We start from the raw sequence: 7,028 nt of genomic DNA on the forward strand, positions 1-7,028 counted from the left end.
CTGGGCATGGGAACTATCCCGGGATATACCCAGGGAAACGGTATCAAAGAAAACTGACAGTAGTTAACAACTGCCAATCACATCTTAGCTAAGGGTAGGACCTTGTGTTCACGTCTCCATCTCAGTGTTGGGATTTTGTCTGATCTCAATATGTGCAGGTCATGTGTGTGCTGTCACTGTTCAATGTGAATTATCTGTGTATTGATCCTGTGTCTAGAAGACTCTGCTTCCTTGGAGTCACATGCCACCCTGACCTCATACTCTTTCTGCAGCCTTTTCCTCATGGATTCCCATGCCTTAAAGTCGAGACTCCAGTATTTCACCCTGCACACTGTCCATTTGTAGATTTATTTATTGATTGTCATCTATCCCAAGAAGCAGCTTCTCTCACGAGGCTGGAGTGATGCTCTGATCTGTGGGTATAGCAATATGTTATAAGAGCCATTTTCTTGTCATGTTTCTTTAGGAGAATAATAGTAGGTTTTCCCTATCTAGTCTCAGGTTCTTGACAACTTTAGCAGAGTCATTTATGAGTTCCATTTGATGGAGTGGGCCTTACAGCCAAGCACAAAGTGGTTGGTAACATCCGCGCCACTAAATCTTACATGCAGTATATCTTATATGCAGGTTTTAGGATGTGTAGCTGGGTGATATTGAGGATTACTTTCCTCCTCCTGTAGTGTGCAGAGTGCCCATCATCACCATGAACATTCAGTAGGGGTGAATCTTCTCGTTATATCGGGAAAATCTGAGAGGTTTTATTCAGGAGCTTGATGAGCACTGACCAGTGGCTTCACCACTGAAAAGATACCTCTTCTTCCCCGCAGCAATAACTGTGTATAAATCTGCAGTGAGGGTTGGGACTCCAGGATCCCCTTCCCCTTCTGTGACAAGCCATTGTCAAACCCTGTCTTGCAGAGATGTTGTGCTGATAATTGTGGGTTTTGTGGGCTCGACACTGCAATAGCCACATCATTCCATGAAGTCACCTTTCCACACATCCTCCCGTCCCCTACCTCTGGCTCCTATATTCTTTGGTCTCTTGTTCTTATGGTGTTTCCTGAGCTATAGAGGAGGTAATAGATAACTTTATGGTATGGAAGTCAGTAGCCATTTATTTTGTGTACTTTGACAAGATCTGAATTTTTTTTTTTTTTTTTTTTTTTTTAGTTTTTCGAGACAGGGTTTCTCTGTAGCTTTGGAGCCTGTCCTGGCACTAGCTCTTGTAGACCAGGCTGGCCTCGAACTCACAGAGATTCACCTGCCTCTGCCTCCCGAGTGCTGGGATTAAAGGCGTGCACCACCACCGCCCGGCCAAGATCTGAATTTTTGCAGTCACTGATGACCATAGCGATAAGACCAAATTTAATCTACAGCAGCTCTAATCTACGGGCAAAATTATTGAGAAGACAATTTGACAGACTCTTCATTTCTATTTAGCAAAACAATAGCAGCTTCCCCTCCCAGGCCTGTGACCTCCCTCTCTAGCAGTGGGCTCTTGGCTACTCCTCATTTCAAACTTACTTAATTACCTCTCTTTTCTTTCTGCTTGGAATAATTAGAAGGTTTGTGACAATTCTACAGTATAAGCTCAAATGTGGAATTCAATTTAGTTATAACAGAGTGAGTTATCTGAGCAAATTTACTTTTTTATAACTATTTGACGGTACTAGAAAGCCATGAAATGCATATCTTTTTTGGCTGCATACAGATTATTTTTAATCACTGATTTGACACAATCTAAAACCACCTGGGAAGGTAATCCTAATGAAGAATTATTTATCTCAGATTGGCTTGTGAGTATGTCTGTGGAGGATCATGTTGGTTGATAATTAAAATAGAAAAGACACATCCTTAGTGTGGCAGCAGCGTTTTACATGCTGGGCTCTGACCTGTGTATGCTTGAAGGGAGCTGGCTGAGCAGAAAGATCAAGTAGGCAGTGTGGGGCATTCATTGCTCTCTGCTCTTGACTATGGCTGTGGTGTGACTTGAGTGCCAGCTTGATTTCCCCTACATGATGGCCTGTCACTCAGAACTGTAAGCCAAACAGACCTTTTCCTCGCATAAATTGCTTTTTGTTAGGATATTTTATCATAACAGTAAAATGGAAGCAGGACACACCAGTGAGTCCATCCAAAGGACCGTGCACTAGGGGGTCAGGATACATTTGCTTTCCACATCTTCTGTTGAGCAGGCAGCCTTTTGTGCTTTGTAGAAACACGTTTCTAGTTCTGACACATCCTAGCCTTGTGACCTCATTCTCTTCATCTTTAAAATGGGTGTGAGGTTAAACTGGTTGCCAAAGGGTCTCCCACTGTGGTGTACACTGCTGAGGTTTGGAGCAGCTCCAGCCACTATTATGCTATCCTATCACAGCTGGCAGGTGGCTTGAAGTCATTTCTCATGGCTATCGGGGTTCCTGTTTTATCTGGCTCTTTCGCTAATTTGTAAAGTCTAATCTATTTGGTTCCCGCGTTAGTAACACAGCGAAATGGAACTTGTGCAAGACGTTGGCACGAAGAGAAAGGTACAAAGTCAAGCCAGGAACAAAACAAGGGTGGAAATGCTGAGAAAACACGACAGCATTCCAGAGCACAGTCTGGGTAGATGAAACATTCAGGGACGTGACGGGAGCCAGAGAGCGCTGCAGCAAGGACACACTGTGAGAGCCAAGGTCTGGGGTTCAGTCTGGGATTTTAGGGTAACAGCGATGTCAGAAGACAGAGCAGAGATACTGCTTGAGCTTGACTGGGGGGGACTCCTTGAGACCAACAATTTTTTCTGTCAAGCCTCTCAAAGGCTCGAGGGTATCCACAAATGTACGTTGACCTTCTAAAATAAGTGCAACCCTGCAAGGCTAGAATCTTGGAAGTCATAAAATAAACTTTTGGGACTAAGGTGTTTAGACATTGATTAAATACTTAGAGGGTTGGCGAGACGACTGAGCAATAAAAGTCTTTTGCCATGCAACGTTGACCTCCTGAGTTCTGTCTCCCAGGGACACTTGTACGGGAAAGAGAAAACCAACTACTAAAAGTTGTTCTCACCTCCACAAGCCTGGCCACACTCACACACATAACAGTCACATGCATGTGCACACACACACACACACATGCATATACACACGCACGCACATATGTATACACACCCACATACATGTGCACAATGCATACACACACACTTTAAAAAAGACTGAGAATATTTAAGTAATACTCATGATTGCATTGAATCATTTCATTTAGTTAACTTGGATAGGTTTTGTTTACTAGCAGATTTTTGGTGAAGTGACACATTAATTTTCTTGACTTGCATTTATGTACTTATATACACACACCCCCACACACACCTTTAATCCCAGCACTTGAGGCAGAGGCAGGCAGATCTCTGTGAGTTTGAGTTCAGCCTGGTCTACAAGAACTAGTTCCAGAACAGGCTTCAAAGCTGCAGAGAAATCCTATCTCAAAAACCAGAAAGAGAGAGAGAGAGAGAGAGAGAGAGAGAGAGAGATTCCCAGTTAATCTTGGCTTCAGATAAAGAATGATTAAAGGCTTAGAATAATTATATTCCAAATGCTAGTATAAAGTACTATCTCTTCAGCCAAAATGCCTCCACTGTCACCAGATTCTCACCCGCCGGGTTGCCAAAGAGCATCACAGCTGGTCTTGGTGGCTCCTCAGAGAAGGAGGGCCAGGGAGAATCCTGAATTTCCTCACCAAGCCCCCTAACCATATCAGTGTAATTCTGTCTTAGTTTCATGTGGCTTTGGGAGAGATTGGGTGTACAGGTGCGGAAGAACTAGAGAAGGTGTCTCCATCAGTGTTGGCATGGGGGAACCATCATACATCCTAGGTACAGACTTCCAGTGAGGCCACCTGTGTTCCTGCCCATAGCTTCTCACACCTGTCTCTGTGTGAAACCTAGCAAACACCTTGGTTTCCCTGATGAACTTTGATGAAAGTTACCTTTTATTTTTTTAATCTGAAACTCAGATTTACTTGGGAATTCTGTGGGCTTTCCTGCAATTCGGGAATCCCTACATGAAAATGGTTATAGTAACACAAATAGCTGGTGATTATTGGGCATTTCAGGAGACAGGGTACTGCAAGAACACTCATTATTTTAATTCTTAAAACAATTGATAGATCTAAATCTTTTCTAGCTGTAAAATCAGGAAGAGAGATTAATTTCTTTTTCTAAAATTTATTTTTAGTTATTGTATATGTAGGTGAAATGTGTGTGTGTGTGTGTGTGTGTGTGTGTGTGTATGTTGGGATGAACACGTACCCAATACACATGTGGAGGTCCTAGAACAACTTTGTAAAGTTGGTTACAAGGGTTCTAGGGATGGAGTTCAGGTCACCAGGTTTAAGTTGCACATAACTTTACCTGTCGCACCACCTTGCAAGTTTAGAAAAACTGATGGCTTTCAGATGGCAGGCATTTGCAGTAAAGCATATTGGTAATGTACCTAATATATTCTTATTAATTGCAACACATTCTCATGAATATGCACCTGAGAAGGCAAATCTATCTGTAGTGGAATCTGTGATATATAGATATTTACATTCTGGCTATAATAATTGGTCTTAATCTCTTTATCTTCTTTGAACCAAAAAGCAAAAGCATAGCTGTGATTTTAGATTGCTTGGCTTCATCTAGGTGTATTGCTGGCTACCTCAGCAGCTGCTTGTTTTCCTGTGTAGTTGGAAGCCACATTTAAGGTGACTCAGAGAAAGGCATTTAACCTCTCTGATTCTGTTTGTGCCCTGAAAACATGTCATGGTAGTGATTTCGCATTTTTGTTCATTCTTCTTACTTACCAAGACTGTGGAGTCTGCTGAGGTGAACATTACTTTAAGGTGGTTCAATTGGCTACTTTCCAGAATCTAATTATTGTCAATTAGCTTCTGTCATTAAATATTAAGTATTCCAAATTGGTGAGTCTAATAAAACCACTTAAGGAAATGGATGTAATCATGACATTAATGATGGCCTTGTAAGTCTTAAATGCTCAGCCTTTATGTGTGGGGTATCTGAGATTTTTAAAACAAAGTTTTTCCTATTTACCACAACTAATGTATTTCAAATAGTTACTTACTCATTAGAACCAAAACTCCTTCCATCTAAATTAGATTAGGCTATTGATTTTGGGGAGAAGATATTTTCAAGGATCAGACCCGAAAGTCTCCAACTCCCATGCACCATCAACCCTTCTGTCATAATTGAGTTTCATTGACAAACATGTTCTGGGAGTGTTTGCTAGTTACACAGGTTAAATGATTCTTTATGAAACTCTGAAAATGTTCAATATCCATGTCTTGTCTTGTACTTATAGATTACCATAATGGGTTTGGCACAAGTTAGAATTTCACTATTATTATCTAAAAGGTCCTCCTCTATGAAGATATTGTCTTAGATAAACACTAGTTTTGTTGTATTTTAAAAAGATTGTTTCCAGCTGATTATCCTGAAAACAAAAGTAGTAGAAAAACAAGTCTGTGAAAAAAGAGTCTATGTGTTTTGTCTGATCTATTTAGCGTATCATAAAAAAGCTTGGGAGAGTCCTATGATTCTTTTATTATTGGTGTTGAATTTTGTCTACCTCATATGGATCAAGACAAAATCAGGATTTTATTTGAGTCGTAGTTTCATATTCAAAAATACATATAGTAGAAACATTATTTTCAACTCATTAAACCCTTTATATTTTCTCTTAATGTTTGGATTATGTGTGAAAATGGTCTTATCTTCAGTGTATTATGATAAGTTCGGTAAGTATAGTTATTGTATGATATCAAAGTTTGTGGGGGGTGTAAGATTGAGGGCTTCTTTGATGTGAGACTCCACCTGGATCTGAGATGCCAATCACATAGTCTTCAAAATGAACTGTCAAAATAGTATCGGACTTCCCCGGACAAAAACGAGTTTCCCCTGAGGAGATGAGCTGCTTGCTGGAGCAATGATCAGGTTAGGAGCACATACAGTTATGGTGTGAACATCTCCTACTTGGTATGTTCCACTCACTCAGAGAACTACTTTGTAATAATCTGCGTGAGAGATTAATCAAAGAAGATTACTATTAGCTAGCGCCTACACTAGACAATTGAACAGAACACACAAACCACTGTGGTCACGAGTCCGGCCTGGAAGAACAAGGTCAGTGAAAGTTTGACTTTCTTTTCTCTTTCCTCTCCTATCTTAACGAAGAATTTCCAAATTGATGATTGAGGGTCTATAGACATTATTTCAGTATTTGAAGAGGCAAACAAACAAAAATGATGTATAAATCTAACTTTTGAATATGATTTTTACTTTGTTAAAAATTATTTGAGAACTTCATACATAGTCGTTGCATTGGCATCATTTACACCCCCCTCTCCCAATTTAACTCCAACCACGTTCCCTCAGTTTCTCTCAAAGTTATGATCTCTTCTTTGGTAATCAATGTTGACATATGTATATGTGCGTGTGTGTGTGTGTGCATATTAGCCACACATACATATAACACAAACTACTGAGTCCACTTCGTGTTGCTTCATGCATATGTATTTGTGGTTGACCACTTAGGATTGGGGGTGTGTCCCTCAGAAAACTAGCCCTCCTCACTTATGGGCACAGCCTTGGTTTAAGAGGTGTCAGACTGTACATTGTGTTTTATTTTACAAGAGTGAACTCACTATTACAGTACCTTCTATGAGAGGGCAAATATGTCCTCAAACTTCATCTCAGGTTCTCTATGGTTTCATGAAATTTGGGTGAATTGTTGCTGATGACAATTCAAGCATCTTATCAAAGCTGTTGTCATGGAAATCCAAATCACACACAAAGGGAGAACAGCATAACAAATCCCATGCCACCATTTTTCAGCTTCTGGAGCTGTCAGTACACCAGAACTGGGCACTCACTGTTCAGCCTGCTTCTAAGCACCCTCCTGCCCTGTTTATGTCTATTCCCAAGCATTATATTGCTTGTCTTTCTCGAAACATTTCACTTTGAATCTCTCAAAGTTAAAAATGCTTTTTAATAT

Source organism: Microtus oregoni, unplaced genomic scaffold (assembly GCF_018167655.1).
Source record: "Microtus oregoni isolate MIOR12 unplaced genomic scaffold, Mior012 000002F_ref0000024, whole genome shotgun sequence".
In the NCBI taxonomy this organism is placed as follows: Eukaryota; Metazoa; Chordata; class Mammalia; order Rodentia; family Cricetidae; genus Microtus; species Microtus oregoni.